This window comes from Hibiscus syriacus, unplaced genomic scaffold, assembly GCF_006381635.1.
Source record: "Hibiscus syriacus cultivar Baekdansim isolate YM2019G1 unplaced genomic scaffold, ASM638163v2 tig00109972_pilon, whole genome shotgun sequence".
NCBI lineage: Eukaryota > Viridiplantae > Streptophyta > Magnoliopsida > Malvales > Malvaceae > Hibiscus > Hibiscus syriacus.
The window spans coordinates 1,901,141-1,919,408 of NW_024062543.1; the positions used below are offsets into that span (position 1 = coordinate 1,901,141).

At 33.4% G+C, this 18,268-nt stretch overlaps 3 pseudogenes; 1 reads left to right on the forward strand and 2 right to left on the reverse strand.

Annotated features, from left to right (window-relative positions):
* The first annotated feature begins 2,661 nt into the window (after window positions 1-2,661).
* On the forward strand, window positions 2,662-5,898 carry LOC120211244 (annotated as a pseudogene).
* A 1,159-nt stretch (window positions 5,899-7,057) lies between these two features.
* LOC120211245 lies at window positions 7,058-10,616 on the reverse strand (annotated as a pseudogene).
* Window positions 10,617-13,705: 3,089 nt separating this feature from the next.
* Window positions 13,706-17,265, reverse strand: LOC120211483 (annotated as a pseudogene).
* Window positions 17,266-18,268: the final 1,003 nt, after the last annotated feature.

Consider the following 18,268-nt stretch of genomic DNA (forward strand, 5'->3'; position numbering starts at 1 on the left):
GTGGATTTTTTTCGGATTCTAAATTCTTTTTCCAATTTTATTATTATATTTAAATTGGATAAATTACAAATTTCATCACTCAACTTTCTCACTCCTATTTCGGTAATTAATATTTTTAATTTATTCATTAAACCTTCAATATGTTTTCATTTTAATCACTAAGGGTTTTAAATCATAGGGTAAACTACGCATTTAGTATATAAATTATCAGTTTTGTTCCGTTTTAGTACCTAAACTTTCAATTTTTCAAAATCATACCTAACGTTTAATTTTCATTTCATTAGTACACTGCTGTTAAAACTTAACGCATTTAGTAGGTGAACTATTGGTTTTGGTCCGTTTAGTACATAAACTTTCAATCTTTTTAAAACTTAACGTTAATTTTTTTAATGAGATACTAAAATAAAACAAAAACTAAAGTTTACTAAAATGAAACAAAAACTAAACTTTGTGTATGGTTTTGAAAAAAATTGAAAGTCATATACTAAAATGGATTAAAACTGATAACTTATATACTAAACACGTAATTTATCCTAAATTAAAATAAAAAGGTTATATAACAATTGCATGTACTACGTGGACTTTTCCCTTTTTCTTTTGATTTACATTTTCCTCCAAAAATAAATGAATGTTTTATAGTTTCATCTCTGTGTCATGTCGTTGCAATTATTATTCTCTAACGTCGTTTTTCATCACTTAAGATATCAACGAACTCTCCTCATTATCTCTTATTCTCTATCAGTTTAAATTTTACCTAAACCAAAAATTAATGAAACTCTAAATCACTATGACCTATAATATCTCATATGATGATGAGTGTGGAATCATGAGATACATGCTTCCCCTCCTCCACCTCTCCACCATTCGAATTGAAAAAATATGCTTTATCATGAGAAATCGAAATAAAATAAAAAAATGATTTTTCATTAAAAAAGAGTTGTTTTAGGGTCATTTCATAGCTTGTAAAAGAAAAATGTTCAACCATAGTATTGTTAAGTATTTATCGATAAAGTGACCAAAATATGAGTATATCGAAAGTTCAGTAATTAAATTAAATTTTTAAATTTAGTGACTAAAAAAAGAGTGAGAATAAGTTGAATAATGAATTCATAATTTACCCTTAAAATTTCCATGACCCTGGTCAGGTAGTGTTGGATTCCACTTGTAGCTTAGCTTTGAGACATTGTTTTCGGATGAGATTACAAAACTTTCGAGTTAAAAAGAAAAAATTTTATAAGTTATTATATATTTACGATGAATATTAATTTATTAGTTTTATCTTATTTTATTTTCATTTCCATTATGTTTTATATCGTATTTTGGTTAATTTTATTGTGGTATAAATATAATCATGGTTGTATTAAAAAAGTCCTATAATTTTACCTAACCCCATTTGCCGAGTAAATCCAAATTTTGATTAGGCTTAATTATTATAATATTTTATTAAAATATGCTCACTTTTATTTTTGTTTAATTAAAATATGTTTATTTTCGTTTTTATTTAATTAAGATGTGATCATCACGGTTAATCGCTGTTAACAATTAACATAATATTGGGTCTTTGTTATATTTTTAATAAGTTAATATAAAATATATTTTTAAAATTAATATATATAAGATATTATGAGTTTAAGTGTTTAGACACTAAGATACAAAATATATACACTATGTTTTCTATTTTAGACCGATCAATGGTTTTGGATTAGTGGTTTGATAAATGTTTAGCTTCCTAAGTCACCAATGTTTGATTATTTTTTGCCTCGATTTATTTTCCTTTGTTATATTTCAATCAGGGTAACTCATGTCACTCTTTGATTAATAGAAATAAATATATTAAATTAAAATAAAGTTAGTCTTCCAACCGAATAGTGACATGTGGCACGACATCTGTCATCATTCGATTGGAAGATTAAATTTATTTTAATTTATTAACAGTAGGACTAAATTGAGAGGATATGTAAATATCGTAGACTAAATGTGTGATTATATCAAAATATTTAGCCGTTAACGTAAGGTGACCACATCTTAATTAAATAAAAACGAAAATGACCACGTCTTATTTTTTTAAATAAATAACCAAAAGTAAAGAATATAAGTATAAATGATCGTGTAATTAACCCTTTATCTTTTATTGAATTCATAATAGATCACATCAATCATTAAATCAAAAATTACTATCTCATTTTCATTAACATGAAATTTATCTGTCATCCATATCATTTCTTTGTTTTTATTTTATATTCTTAACTTCATTAATTCACATTTTACCCAAATGATTTTAATTCATAAAACTTAACATAAACTCAAAACTCATAAACCCGTCAAACTACTCTTAATTTATAATACCCACCATCAAATTAGCGAGGAATAAAAATAGAAGCATATTGAAATCATCTGCTCGACCGGGATGCTGCTGGGTGCTCTTATCTTAGGAACTCTCTCTTACAGCTTTAGCTCTAGCTAGCTCTTCTCAATTCAAAAAAAAAAAAAGCACATTGAAAATCAAATGAGTAAGTTGAATTTTTTAAAACTTTAATGATCAAAATAAAAGTGAGAAGAAAGATGAGTGATGAATTTACAATTTACCCTTAAAATATAATGGCTAATGTTTCTTTTTTAAATGATCAGAGTCTCTGCTTTTCTTGGTTCTGAGTTTCTGACAGAAATTTTATTTTCTTTTGAGAGAATAATTCTGCAAATTCCAATTCTCAGGCAAATGGAGGTGGGACTTTCAGAGCTCAGCTCCTGATGTAAACAATTGCATAATAAAAAACAACAGAATCCACTTAACCATTCACTTTCAGTTGAATCTTTTGCTTACAAAACGGAACATCCGCCAGTTCTTCACCTGCTTTCATTACAAAGAAAGAAGCTTTCTTGGAGCATCAAACTACTGAAAGAAAAAAACAATGGGATTCAACAAAGACAGGTTTTTGTTAACTTGGGTTGTTTTGTTCTTCTTCTGGGTTTCTGCAACTGCTTTACTTTCACCAAAAGGTGTGAACTTTGAAGGTAAAACTTTCTTTTCTTACAACATCTTGGGGGACAAGGTGGATGTTTTCGTTTGAATTTTCCGTTTGCTTTTGTGTTTTTTTTTTCAGTGCAAGCTTTGATGGGAATCAAAGAGTTTCTAGATGATCCTCATGGTGTTCTTGACAATTGGGATGAAGCTGCTGTTGATCCATGTAGCTGGAACATGGTCACATGCTCTCTTGATGGTCTTGTCATTAGCCTGTAAGTTCAAAAAAAAAAAAACAGAACACTCGATTTCAAACATGAAAATCACTAATAGAAGACAACTAAAGTGAGATTATGGTTATGTTTTCAGAGGAGCTCCGAGCCAGAATCTGTCTGGTACACTTGCACCATCCTTTGGAAACTTGACAAATCTGCAGCTAGTGTAGGTGTCCAAAACTGTTCATCACTCAATTTCTGGTTTATATAGTTCAATGCCTTTATAAATGAAGTTTTTTTTTTCTGTTTGTTTGCAGGCTCCTACAGAACAACAATATTTCAGGTCATATTCAGAAATAGGGAAGCTTCCCAAGCTTCGTACACTTGATCTTTCTAACAACAACTTCTCTGGTCAAATTCCCACCACTTTGTCCCATTTAGAACCCTCCAATACCGTAAGCATGCATACATCCATATTTACGTGTGTGTGTATATATATATACTGAAAGAATATGAGGATAATGGGGTTTCCTTTGAATGGATCAGGAGGCTAATAATAACAGTCTCTCAGGACTATACCTTCCTCTTTGGCTAACATGACTCAGCTCAGTTTCCTGTAATCTCTTCAATCCTATGAAATTCCGTTTAGTTTTTTACTCCTTTTCACAAATTGATGCATATCAGATTAAGTGTTAACATTTGTTTTTTGCAGGGACTTGTCTTTCAATAACCTAAGTGGTTCAATGCCAGTCCTGCTTGCAAAAACATTCAAGTAAGTTTCAGAATCTATATATACGTTGTTTTATTATTTGCTTACTAGTTTTTAGTTGACACAGCATTGTTGGAAACCCATTGATCGTGCTGCTGGGGCTGAGCAAGACTGCTCAAGGACAAGGCCAATGCCAATGCCTTTTTCCTTAAATAATTCAAAGTAAGAACAGTTCTTCCATCTTGAATGATTTCTTCATTTTTCCTGAAATATCCGTGTTCCATACTCATGTTTAACGAATAATCTGATACCGTTTTCCTGTGCTTGCTAGACTCACAATCCTCGGGTAGAGTCAAGGGACATAAAATTGCTTTAGCCGTTGGTTCCAGTCTAGCCTGCATCTGCCTACTGTTCTTGGTTTTGGTTTAGTTCTCTGTGGAGGCAGAGAAACAATAAGCAGATATTCTTCGATGTTAGCGGTTTAGTGAAAACCACTATATATATATCATTTAGTTTCTAAAATAAGGGCTAATTTGTGTCCATAAAACATTATTTTGTACATTTCAGAACAACATAGAGAAGAAATTTGCCTCGGAAACTTGAAGAGGTTCCATTTCAAGGTACTTCAGGTAGCTACTAACAACTTCAGCAGCAAGAATGTAGTCGGAAAAGGAGGATTCGGGAACGTATATAAAGGGTATCTCCAAGACGGGACAGTAGTAGCTGTGAAAAGGCTTAAAGATGGAAATACCATTGGAGGTGAAATCCAATTTCAGACTGAAGTTGAGATGATAAGCTTGGCAGTCCACCGCAACCTCCTTCGGCTCTACGGATTTTGCATGACTTCTACAGAAAGGCTTTTGGTTACCCTTACTGTCCAATGGTAGTTGTTGCTAGTCGACTCAAAGGTAACGCAACAAAGATAATCGATTCTAATATTTGTGTAGTAGCAACACCAATCTTAAATGTTCAAATAAGGTTAATTGTGGCTCAGAATAATGTTGATGGGTTCTGTTTTTGCAGCCAAACCAGCCTTGGATTGGGGAACGAGGAAAAGAATAGCTTTAGGAACAGCTAGGGGCTTATTGTACTTGCACGAGCAGTGTGACCCGAAGATAATTCATAGGGATGTTAAGGCTGCAATATACTTCTTGATGATTACTGTGAGGCTATAGTCGGAGATTTCGGATTGGCAAAGTTGTTGGATCACCGGGATTCACATGTGACGACCGCTGTGAGAGGCACAGTGGGGCATATAGCCCCGGAATATCTATCAACCGGCCAGTCCTCTGAGAAAACAGATGTTTTCGGTTTGGTATCCTTTACTTGAGCTGATATCTGGATTAAGGGCGCTCGAATTTGGGAAGTCGGCAAACCAGAAAGGAGCCATACTTGATTGGGTGAGCTAATCAAAGAAGTTCCACTTCTCAGATGTTCTAACTTTACGCACCAAGTCATTGTTATCATTAATTTATTATGCAGGTAAGAAAAGTTCACCTGGAGAAGAAAACTTGAGCTGCTAGTTGACAAGGACTGAAGAACAATTATACAGGATTGAGCTTGAAGAAATGGTTCAAGTGGCTCTTTTATGCACTCAATACCTTCCGAGTCAAAGACCGAAGATGTCGGAAGTGGTTTGGATGCTTGAAGGCGATGGACTTGCCGAGAAGTGGGAAGCTTCTCAAAGCCGAAGCAACCAGGTCAAGAGCCAATGATTTCTCCTCTTCAGAGAGATACTCTGATCTTACTGACGACTCTTCCTTGCTGGTTCAAGCAATGGAGCTCTCCGGACCAAGTGAAAATGGGAGCAAGAATCATAAGTCATTAAGAAGACGCTTACAAATCTCGTGAGACATGACAAATGTGTCTAAATGTAGTGTGTTGTATAGTCTTATAATAACCGATTGTACAAATTTGGATTAAAAAATGACAAATTTAGGCGAGTTTTACATTTTCTGCTGCTGGTTGAGTGAAGAATTTTTCTGGATATGATTTTACAGTGCGTTGCTTGTATAATAGAACTGTTATTCAGATGAATTCTGGCTTGCCCCCCTAAGATTTATTACTCAGAAGTTTACTGATTTTATTTGCACATGAAATGGTTTATGCATGTGCATGCATTTATCCATGCAGTTCGAGGGAAGAAGCTCTTTTGTTAAAATCATGGAGTTTTTAATACTACTACAATCATGCATACTAAATTCATAATTAACAAAAGCTTATATACTATATATTAATTCAGGCAGTAAGGTAAACCTGATTTGCAAAATCCTTGGCTAAGTTTACATAATTAGTGTGGAACTATAAGCTCCTACTAGAGAATAAATGTCACAATGGACTAAATGAGCTTTGCCATCAGCCCCAAAATGGCTAGGCAAGAAGTTCCCACCAAGCGAAGGCAAAAAGTTCCCCAAGACAAAAGTAATGCTCTGAACAAACATTTGGTGGGACAAAAGATCTCTAAAAAAAAAGGTATTGAATGTGTGCAAAAATACGATCGAGTCAGCCTCGAGTTAAAATGCCCCTATATAGATGATTCCCAGACCACCAATTGCCAATGTCGTTAAAATTAGAGGAACTTAGTGAGATCCGATACACAGCCGCCGTGTTTTTCTTTCTTGTTTTAGCTTGCTGTGACCTCTCTCCAATTCTCTCATGAAGGAGATTACTAAGGTTGTCTAACTGATGCTGATCTGTCGTTGTCCCCGGCAACGCTGGATATCTGCTTTGCAAACAGCACAAAGATATTCAGATACAGTTTTGATCAAATGACTGTTGCGGAAAAAACCGATCTCATTTTTCGGTAAATAAGTCTTATGGGTATAAACAAGAGTTCTACCCCTATCGAGATGACTTTTCTCGAAAGATAAAATCTTGAAGACACCTCCTGAACTCTCATTCGAGGTGGTACCTCATAATAGTATAATTCAAGGACATCTGACCTCTAGAAAAAAGAGCATAAAGAGACCAGTAGTAGTACCTTCCATTATAGTGATCCTTAGCCAGCTGGGAGGATGATAAGGAACTGGGCATAATTGAACCGTTTCCTAAACCGTTGATGAAGTGAGAAGTTTGCGCAGAGCCATTGCATGGTTTCGGCTTGAAAAGCCAAGTTTTGCTGACTGGAAGTAGAATTATTGATGGCTAGCTTGGAATTCAACTCTTCAATCGTTAATTCATCCATTCTATCATTCAGAGATATCTGTTCCGAAAGCTGGTGATGACTCCCTACATAGTGAATAAGATGATACAGGAGAAATAAGTTGTCAAAGCATTTCACTGGAAAATTAGAGCATAAGATCATGCACAAAGCTATAAGAGCTAGCTAAAAACCTCGTTCGCTGGAGTTGACTTGGAATTTCGCTCACCAAAATTCCGGTTGCTCACATTATATCCAGCAAAGTTTGACATATTCTTCTCCCTTTGAGTTGAATACGAATGTGACATGCCACTGTTTTCATTAGCGAACATTAACTCTAATTCATAACTCATATAGGCCATTTAACTATCTTATGCTGCAGAAAGAGATGTATCATAGTCTGTACCTTTTGAGATGCCTATTTCTCAAAAAAACCCTATTCGTAGAGGCTCGCAAGAGTTCTTCTTTAGGGCTTGACACCAGATCCTCATCTAGGCTGAGTTTTGTCTTCAAATCCTCAGGTAGGGCCTGTCAATAATTAGGTAAGGGTGACTAGCTGACTAAAATTGAAAGGATGGTACCAGATTTTGAGGGGATTCATACCATAACCTCATTTACAAGCTTTTCCAATTGGATTTGTTCGATATACGTACGTGGAATATATGAACCTTCTAAACCAAGTTGCTCAGCAAAACATTTTACACTGACCGGTCTCTTCCTTGCACCTATTAAGATGTCAAAGTGCAATGATAAGTATCGGCCTCAAACAAACTAAATAGATGGTTTAGCATTACTTACAGACAACATATTACCATATTATTTTGAAGAAAATAAGCTCAGTGTGTTTTAAATGAAAGCATCAAAGTCACACATTGTTATCTGAGCAATTTAAAATGCAATTAGGCCATTTCCAAGAACGATAATGGCACTTATCAAGCATTTAAGTCCGAATCGTATAAATCCATACAAGTTTTTACACTTTACAAAAGATATCCTGAAAATTAGACAAAAACTATCAGAAAGTTCAAGTTTGAATATAAATCATTTCCGAAACATTGAGCAACAATCAAGAATGAGTTCTCAACCGGAAAAACGAAGGTTCAGAAAGTACAATAAAATACCACATTTAGTACTGAGAATAAAATTTCAGATTCCACAAATACCTGAAATATTGACGATTTAGTTGTTCTAGCCAATCAATTTTCACACAGACTCTCATCCGAGAATACATGGCTGTTCCTTTAAGGATGGTTGCTATTGTATAACCCAAGGCCATCAACCACCAGAAGGCGCACACTAACTCCAAATGTAATTCTTGGAGATATGACAAATGGAATATCTATTACCCATTCCTGTGAGTATCACAACTATCAAATCAGATTTTCGTGAGTCGATAGTGTCTTAAAAACATATTAGGAAAAAATAAAGAACTTCAATCGAACATATAAACTCAAAAGCAATAAATCTATCCACCAATAAGCTATCTTTACTTGCTGCATATGTTGAAACAAATGTGGGTGCCCGATTTTATTTTCATAATTCATATCAGCCTACAGCACGTACATACTTTCTCCACATATCTACAATTGCACCTCCAGTTTCCTATACAAATCTTAAGTTTAGCTGCTGTAATTGCATGATTTATAGGACCAGTGAAACTGTTGATCACTAATGAGAAATATGAGGTCATGTCCAAAGGGACTCGACTAGTGATAATCGAGGAAGAAATCAGAGGGACAAACCTCAAACATGAGACTGTATTTTCCATCTTTATTCCGCATCCGCAGATATGATTGGCAAGATTCAAGATCTTCACCAGGAGGTAGAAGGTATATATCAAGTCTCTTCCTCTGTCTCTGTATGGTCTTCAGATAAGACTCTCTTAATTTGATCGACTGTTAACTTTCTTGCTGACTACAATTGAAAAAAAAAAGATGCAAGAACATATAAGGACATGGATACCAGGGTGTACTAATAGTAGTCACAGGTATATATAATTATAATTAGTATTGAATCGGTACAAATAGTAACCTTCAAAATATAAGTAGGGCTTTGAAATCCAGTAATGGGTTGAACATGTTAATGATTTTTATTTGTGCTGAATGGAGATCTGGCTCGATGAACGCCTTGTACATTGGATATACCTGTATAACAGAGAAAAGCCGAGTTATATCTAGAAAGCAAAATTAGAACATAGAAGTAGAATAAACAAAATTTACGAAACAGTAGAAACGCCTTTTGTCTATCTTACATGATAAGTTTAACCCAAAAAAAGAGAAAAAAGTAGAACATACAGTTTCAGATATTTGATGGATTATTCTTCAGGTTCTTGGCCAGCACGCTGTATGTCTGTAGACTCGTTTAACAAGGTCAAGTGAACTCCACCTGTGACAGATACTCGAAGATCCAGCATAGGTCGCAGCTTCGCTCAAAGCATAGATGCCCTCAATAATTACAATGCGGGAGCTGGGAACTTCAAGGGTCCTGTCATAAAAACAAGCTAGGGTTAAATATAAATCTATTTCGAAATATGAAAGCACTATAATCTATCTGATAAAGTATCCATTTCATACTATGGATTAAGATGGCAGTAAATCCCATTCTTTACACTACATTAATCGGGGGCTTCTACATTTTACAATTAAATGTTATTTTCGCTGGCATACCTGCAAAATCTTAACCCTTTAGAGCTTTTTAAGCAAATGATAGTACTGATATGTACTAAATGAAGGAGTTTTCAACCTGTATCCTACTCGGGAGCTAGCCTTGAAATCAGATGGGAACCTAGCTTCTTTCCCTTCCTTCAAATCACGAAAGTTCTGGAGCAACGTCATAATCCGTCAAGCGTGGATCTGTTGTTTAAAAGAACCAGAATAACATCAGTTTACACCTTTGCTTGCTCTTGGTTAAAATCTTCAACATCTAAATCGAACATGTAGACAATCAAATAAAACTTCAAGGCAGTAAGCATATGTCATGTTCTATTCATATAAAGAAAAGCCACATAAGCAACATATATGATTTTGCACCATCTTTAGATGTAAAAAAAAAAGTATAAGAACAACTCAAATTGACACAAAGATAAGAAATGTTATAGTTATCAACAAACGAGAGAAAAGTTGAGTTACCATCAAAGTTGCCATCAACAATTCTACTAGCTTCATTATAATTGTCCATTGATATGGTCGCAATGCTGGGCATGAAGTTGAGTATCTTTTCTGTAAACACAGTCTTCCCTGCTCCAGAAGGACCCGCTAATCCTACCAATATTATTCCATCATTTTTTTGTGCCAACAATTGGCACGCACGAATGACAACAAAAAAACCCTTCTCAAAAGACAAAGGTTCTTGGATTGAAACAATCTCATAGTGATCACAATCCTTTCTCTTGACCAGCCGAACTTGATCTTTTAAGAGACCTGCTCTTTTATGCTGTGCTTCAATACTAGAAGCATCTTGAGGCATCGTATGACGGCTATCTCCGGTATACGTTACGAAAATAAACAAATACGAAGCAGGAAGAAAAAGGTATAGTATAGCTGTGTGGCTTGTAGACACCAAAAATACTTCGGTTGAATGTTCTAGTACACAAAAGCAGCTGCAGGCGTATTAACGAGAGGAAAATCAAGACGATTCTTTGTCCATGTAAAACTTACTATACCCTACAAATCCATAAAAGAGACAATCAAAGCATCAAATGCAACAATGATAAGAGAAAAGCAAGTGGCTAATTCATCAATAAAAGATTACAGAAAACATATTTATTTTCTCCTTGGATTGCTAACTGTCACGTTTAGGTGGTACTAGTCATCAATATTTCATTTTCCACTATTTAAACTAAAAAATAACTGTCAGATATTTACTGTAAAAGGTGCAAAAGATTAAGAAGAAAAGCAGCCTGCAGGCGTATTAACGAGAGGAAAATCAAGACGATTCTTTGTCCATGTAAAACTTACTATACCCTACAAATCCATAAAAGAGACAATCAAAGCATCAAATGCAACAATGATAAGAGAAAAGCAAGTGGCTAATTCATCAATAAAAGATTACAGAAAACATATTTATTTTCTCCTTGGATTGCTAACTGTCACGTTTATAGGTGGTACTAGTCATCAATATTTCATTTTCCACTATTTAAACTAAAAATAACTGTCAGATATTTACTGTAAAAGGTGCAAAAGATTAAGAAGAAAAGTAAAATCAAGCAATCGCAATCAAACTCATTAGTTTCTTTCTTCATTTGCTGAACCCAGTAAGTTTTCAGAGAGAAAAAAAATATGAAAAATCCCAGAAAAAGTACCAAAATAGCATCTTTAGATATCAAAATAAACTTCTTTTACATTCAACAAACGATCAAAATACAGAAAGAAGCACATTAAAAAAAGAAGCATCAAATTTAACAATGTATCAAACAGTCAAAACGAAACAGGGAAAACACCTCTAAACTTATCAGAATCTACATTCTAACACCATATTTGGATCTAAACAACCAAAAAAAAAAGATACCCAGATTACATAATGGCAAAAGAAGCAATACCCAGATTCCAGAATTAATGAAAAATAAACAAAAACAATTGGCATTGATTACGAGTGTACTCACCGAGTCGGGCGGAATAAGTCTCCTTTTTCAGTTTTTAAAACCAAACGAGTTCACCGTTTCTCCATACACATAAAATAAAGAAAACTGGTTATTTTTCTATATTTCTTTCCCGGAACAGAAACAAATGTGATTTCTCTGGGTTTTCCTTCTTAATTTTCCGGTAAGTTGGGAATTCTAAAGCATCTACAAAGTAAAACGAGAAAGGGAGAAACTTTTCCGAGAATGGATTCACATAAAAGCAAAAGGAACAGTTGATACCCGTAGTACTTTGGATTTATTTGGGTTTTTAATATAAATATATATATATATATATATATTATGGGTTAAATTACAAATACAAATAACACATATAAAAAATCAAACGTTATAATATTATTTAATAATTAAATCAATAAAAATTATAGAATATATTGATAATGTTACTTCTCAAAAGGATGTATTTAAAATAAAATATTGATGATGATAAAAGAGTTATAGAATTGATAAGAAATAATATTTTTAAAAAAATTATAGTTAAAGAATTAAATTAAATAAATGTAATTTGAGAGATTAAACGGTAAAAAGAAAATTTTATTATTAAATATATCTACATTTTTTAACTAACGGGGATAGTTCAAGCGGTAAAAAATTATGTATGCATAAAATTTTCGTTAGGAGACTCACTCACCAAAACTAAGTATACGATCCTGATCGATCTAGATTAATAAGACAATAAAAAATAATATATCTAAATTTTTTCTCTTATATTAAACGGGCTTTATCATGCATATATACATTTTTATTTATTATGATATTAAAATTTTTTATTAAAATAATATTTTTCCTTTTATTAGACAAAAGTATATCACGTTAATTGCACTTTGAGAAAACTAAAAGATATTTAAGGATTGTTAGGTTTAGCAATAGGGAAATATAAATTTAATAATGTACATTTTCAATGTAGAACATTCTAATAATTAGAAAAGTCCATGTACTTAGGATGGCAACAGTTAAGTCGTGTTAAGTTTTGATTAACCAGATTCGATTTAAAAATATGGATAACTCGATTAATATAAAATAAAAACTTAATTAAAAACATAATTTTTTAAAGTAATACATTGTTATCCCCGAATAGAATAAGGTAAAAAAAAAATTCACCATTCACTTTAACTCAATCCGACACGATCCCACTCTCTTAAAAAATCTGATCCAACCTAATTTAAACACAATATTTTATAAAAAATCTAACCTTATCAAATTAAGTCGAATCGAAATTCCATTTCAAATTAAATTACATCTCTACGTTAATCTTTCCGGGATTTGTCAGCTCCATAATGTTTGACCAAATTAAACCAATAATGAGTAGTTTTAATGAGCAAACAATCACATGGATACACGTTGCCATAAAAGACTTTGACTCATCATTTGGATCATTTTTTTTTTCATTCAACAAATACCTTTGCCCCATTTCAACCCACATAATTTCATTTGCAATTTAGTCCCTCAAAGTCCCATAAGTTCAAATTTTACCTTCAACATTACTCTATCGAGTACTCAGACAAGTTGCATGACAATGTGAATTTACAATTTATGAATTGACAGAACCTAATCATAAGGAATTAGATCGGTAAAGATATGACATACCAGCATGGGACACTGGCGTGGTCCTCAAGGATCCTTGTTCCTTGAGCTGCAGGGTTCCCAAACAAACTAATTTATGGTCCATAGCATTAAGTATATATAGGGGGTTTATGTTTACTTGTCCATGGACACTATTTGCGAATCGAACTGGGGACTCGGTATAAGTCACTGAGGGGAATCAAACTCGGGACTCGGTATTAAAATAATCGGTTTCAATCCGAAAAAATAATCACCTTTTACTAAAATCTGCTCAGTATGGAGACATGAATCTACAACTGTTATGAGCTTCAATTTAAGACGAAACAATCAATAAGAAACTGATCCAAAAGCAAACTCTCAACTTGGCTGCAGAGTTATCTTTGAGTTGATGAATTACAGAGTTCCATGGTAAAATGTAATTTTACAACAATTTGCCTGTGAGCCTGTCGAAGTAGACCCAGTGGAACTCTGAAATTTGTGAGTCGTCACAACAACGCTATAAAATAGAGATGCAAGTAAACCATTCAGATTAAGAATATCAATGGCTGACACCCCATCTGTCTGCACAAGTACACAAACAAGAGACTGTTGCATCAGTTTACAGAGAAACGACGATGAAAGACTTGAAAGTATGGTGAAAACCAAAACTTTTCACAAAAGGAATGTGTTGTCACTCATATACTTGTTTGAAATGATATATATGAGCAATATGAGGCTTTCTTTTTGGATAGTTCGGGTTGCCTGTGATTGAATCCTGGTCACCAAAACTAAGAGTACATACGAGGCTTTCATATAAAAAAGGTTTACCCTTTCACAAGTCATTTAATGCAGTGTTTCTTCTTTCCAGATCAATCTTCATGTTCATCTTCAGAATCTGCATAAGATAATAAAGGGCAAAATGATGATTAAAGATAAAAGAGTTAGTTACTGAGTTAGGGCGTGAAAAGAAAACCAGTTGAAAGCAGATTCTATAAATGGAACATAAGCTAGTTGACAATATATACATATATATATATGAATTAAATTCATGTTTAGCATGTTAGAAATATGTCCTTACCAGATCTAACATCTTCACTGAGTTTGCCTCTTGCTTGGATTTGTTTTACAAGCATTCGATACATAAGTACCCCACCAAAATATGAAGAACCAGCAGGCAAAATAGGAGTGTGTTGAACAGATAATAACAAATCGGTCCATGTACTGGATGCTTTTCTTTGTCCAATGTACGGAGAACTTCATAACTGCAATAGACGAGAGAATAAGATAGACGAAAATATCAAAACTAGAATGCGATCTTAAAACCCGGAACTCACCACTGTTAACCATATACCAGCGGGTAAGGGGGCTAACTTTCAATGGTGAGAAATGATGAGTTCTTTAGTAATCATTCAGTATTATCGAAGTTTCTAATTCATTTCAGATTACATATAGGGTCGAATACAAATCTAACAGTAACAGGACTATTCCATTGTCTAGGTCTTACACGGGGGATTAAAACTGAAAAAAAACCAAGAAAAGTTATGTTCTTTTTAATCTCTATATAGGAAGTAAGACAGCATACGTGAATCGATTTCGGTGAGGTTCTCAAGTTCTTAAGAAGAAACCTACAAAAGTTGGGCAGAATATCAGACATGAATACGAACCTTGTACTCCAGAGGATCCAGAACGGGTAGTAAATGAGGCGCAATAAGACCCAAGACAAAACAAAAACTAAAATGCAGCGCTAGCAAGTGTTTCAGCACCACTTATTTGCTCATCTTCCCTATCTCAAGAAATACATCGCTAGCATCATGAATTGCGAAAACAACCGAACCGACACGAGCAAATCTGCAAGAAACTGGCATAAGAAAAAGAAACTACCATTCTATAAAATTCAAAAATCTACAAGCCTAATATCCTATATTGTAGTAAGAAAGAACCTGTCGAAGCATACCTAAATATGTAAGAAAACACGATGAGGTGACAGTTGCAACATGATGACCATGGAGACTCCAAAGTCAGAACGCCTTGTTTCCCAAAATCAAAGCAAATATAGAGTACGCATAAAATCCAGCAACATACATATAAAGTCCCTTTAACTTCAATCTGGAAAAGAAACATAACAGATCCTCATTCTCTGAATGTTTAATAAACACAAGATATGTTTAAGCAAGAATTGATCGAAGTGAAAAGCACAGTTATCTATTGTTTAAGTCAATGAAGCTCACTTAATTTTCTGATCAGGCCAGACCTGGTCTCCAGGTCCTACCCAAAAGTTCCTGGTATTTCTAAACCAGGGCTCGTTGTAAGTTACACAGAGAGCCAGAACCTCAGCTGAAAGATAATAAATGCATTTCCAAGCAGACTCCTTAAATTTTCTAATCTTCTTCTTTTTCTCTTTTGTATCGCTATCCAGCATCTCATGCCCTTCCCAAAAATCAACCGCCTTCCAATTTTCTGAAACCATCTAAGATATTTTCAAAATGGTGACAGAAAAAAGGAGAGGAAACAAAGGAGAATAGACCAAAGTAACTACACCAAGATAGCAATATTACATGGAAAACAATATGCCAAGCATATGCTTCAATATTTGATTTATGCTTACTCTTATCAGCCATGAAACTTTTATCTGTACTCGAATATCGCCTACTCTATAATTAGTTTCAAGTCTTTAGCAAGTAAATTGCAACAAACTGTATCCCTATGTGGGGAAAGTTTCAATTTTAGTCAAAAAACTAATATAACAACACCCATAGCACTGACATTACACAAAATAATCAAACATGTACTGATATAGAACTAAAACTCAGTTAAACATGTAGCAAACGAAAGATAACTTTTAGTATGTCTTAGAAGATACAAATTGTTAACTGAAAGCAAGTCTTTAGGAGTAAAAACTAGAAATTTGCGAACAACAAAAAGAATAGTTGCGAACAACAAAAAGAATAGAATAATCACATTACAACCGTCATGCAGTAGGTCCAAAGTTCAAACTTCTGGATCTTATCTTCTAATGTCAGCAACATAAACACGAGCTTTTCACAACATAGTTTTAGCTTGTAGGACAATGCGATGGTATGACAAACTAAGACCAATAGGGACAATAATCTAAAGTCAAGGATTCAAACACAAAAGGGAAATAGGATCTACAGTAGAGTTTGGCATAGTTGAGGGAAGAAGAAGAGCAATACCTAAATTGAGTAGCCCAAAGAGAAACTTAGACAAAGAAAGCATACAGCCATCCAATAGCAATGTATTTTACATAGACAACAAAACTCTAATTAAAAGTTAAATGGATTACAGCAGTGACAAGTACTGCAAAAGAAAACATGCTTAAATGACTCTTCATATCTTAATATTCATTCAAAGTCCTAATTTTCTTTTAAATTCAGTTCTAATCCATGCTTTATTCATTTTAAATATCAATAACCAAAACCAAACAGAAAAGTATGATCTAATTCCCAGAACCAAACAGACCTTTTTACACTTTGACTCTATAAATCTTCTTGAGCAGCATAAAAGAACATGTAATACCATTCACATGTAACAAAAAATAAGCGGCAGCGAGAACAATTGAAAAAAGCCATGAATCTTATATAGGTCAATCCTAGAACAACCAAAACAAACCCATCAAAGCAATTCAATAAAGATAAGAAAAAAAAAAGCAACGTCAAATACACCAGAAAGAAACAAAATATCTAAACTTTTGACCTTTTATTCATTCAAAGCAATGAAAAAAATCCAATCAGTCATCATAAAGATGGATAAAATAGAATTAAAAAAGGGAAAACCAATTACCTCAAAGATGAATCTATCGAGAAAGAAACGAACAGAGGGGAAAAACAGAGCAAAGAGAGGAAGGACAATGAAATCGCCATAAGCAGGGTACGCTTCTTGCTCCCAATCGATTGATTCAATAAATTGAACCGAACCCATTTTTGATTAGCGATGTTTGATCCAATTTTTTTCTCGGGAAACAATCAGAAAAAAAAAATAAAAAAAATGAAGAAGCCAAAGGGTGTGAACTGTGGTTCACATGCACACAGTCACAAACAATGTCATCGGCTTCTCTGTTTTTATCTTTTATTTTTATTTTATGGTTTCATTTGCTGCCAGTCCCTATAAGCTTTGGAATTTTAAAATTAATTCCCTTTTTTTAATTTTAATAATTTAATCCATTTTTATGTTACTTAAAACTAAAATCAAATAAATAATAATAAATTCTATTAAAATTTATTTATACATGCTTTGCATTTTATCTATATTTTTAATTTTCTGACTGCCGGAGGTCTTCCACGAAATACTCTCAACCTGGCGTTGGGGGCTATACCCTAATCCATTACATATGGGAATTGGGTTTTGTTGTTGTTGTTGTTGTTGTTTAAAAATTATAAAGTAGTAGGCAACACGTATTCAAATTTAATAAGAGTTCTCTTACGATTTAATGATTAAAGGTCAATACAAATTGTTATAAAATTGAAACATTGATTTTCTAAAAAAAATTATTGAAATTAATTTTATTAAATAAAGAGAAATTTTAAAAATAATAATATGTCAAGTAGTAATGATTGATTTTTTTAATTATCAAAATGTATAAACCATAAATTTCATACAACAATTAGGCTTAATATCAAAATAAGTATCTAAACTATACAAATTTTCTCAAATAGGTGCCTAAATTATTTTTTTATCCATCTTGGTGCCTAATGTTTTCTCTGTTATAATTTTAGGTGCCTAATATTTTATTCGCTACCATTTTAGGTACCTAGGCGTTAACCACTGTTAAAAAACTCCGTTAAGTATCACATGTCATATTCTGGTAATTTTGAGAATTTTATTTTTTTTAAAAATATTTTTAATTTTTTTAAAAACTGTACAATTCCAACCCCACCTCGACACATTCCCCCTCCCCTTCGTCGGCGCTCTCCCCATCATCCCAATGCTTCAATTAATTATATTTTGGGTTGAATTTAATAATAAATTTGGGATCATGGTTAGGGTTTTAGGTATTAGGTTTAAGGATTTCTGTTTAGGAATTTATAAATTTAGGAGGATTTAGAGTTCGATT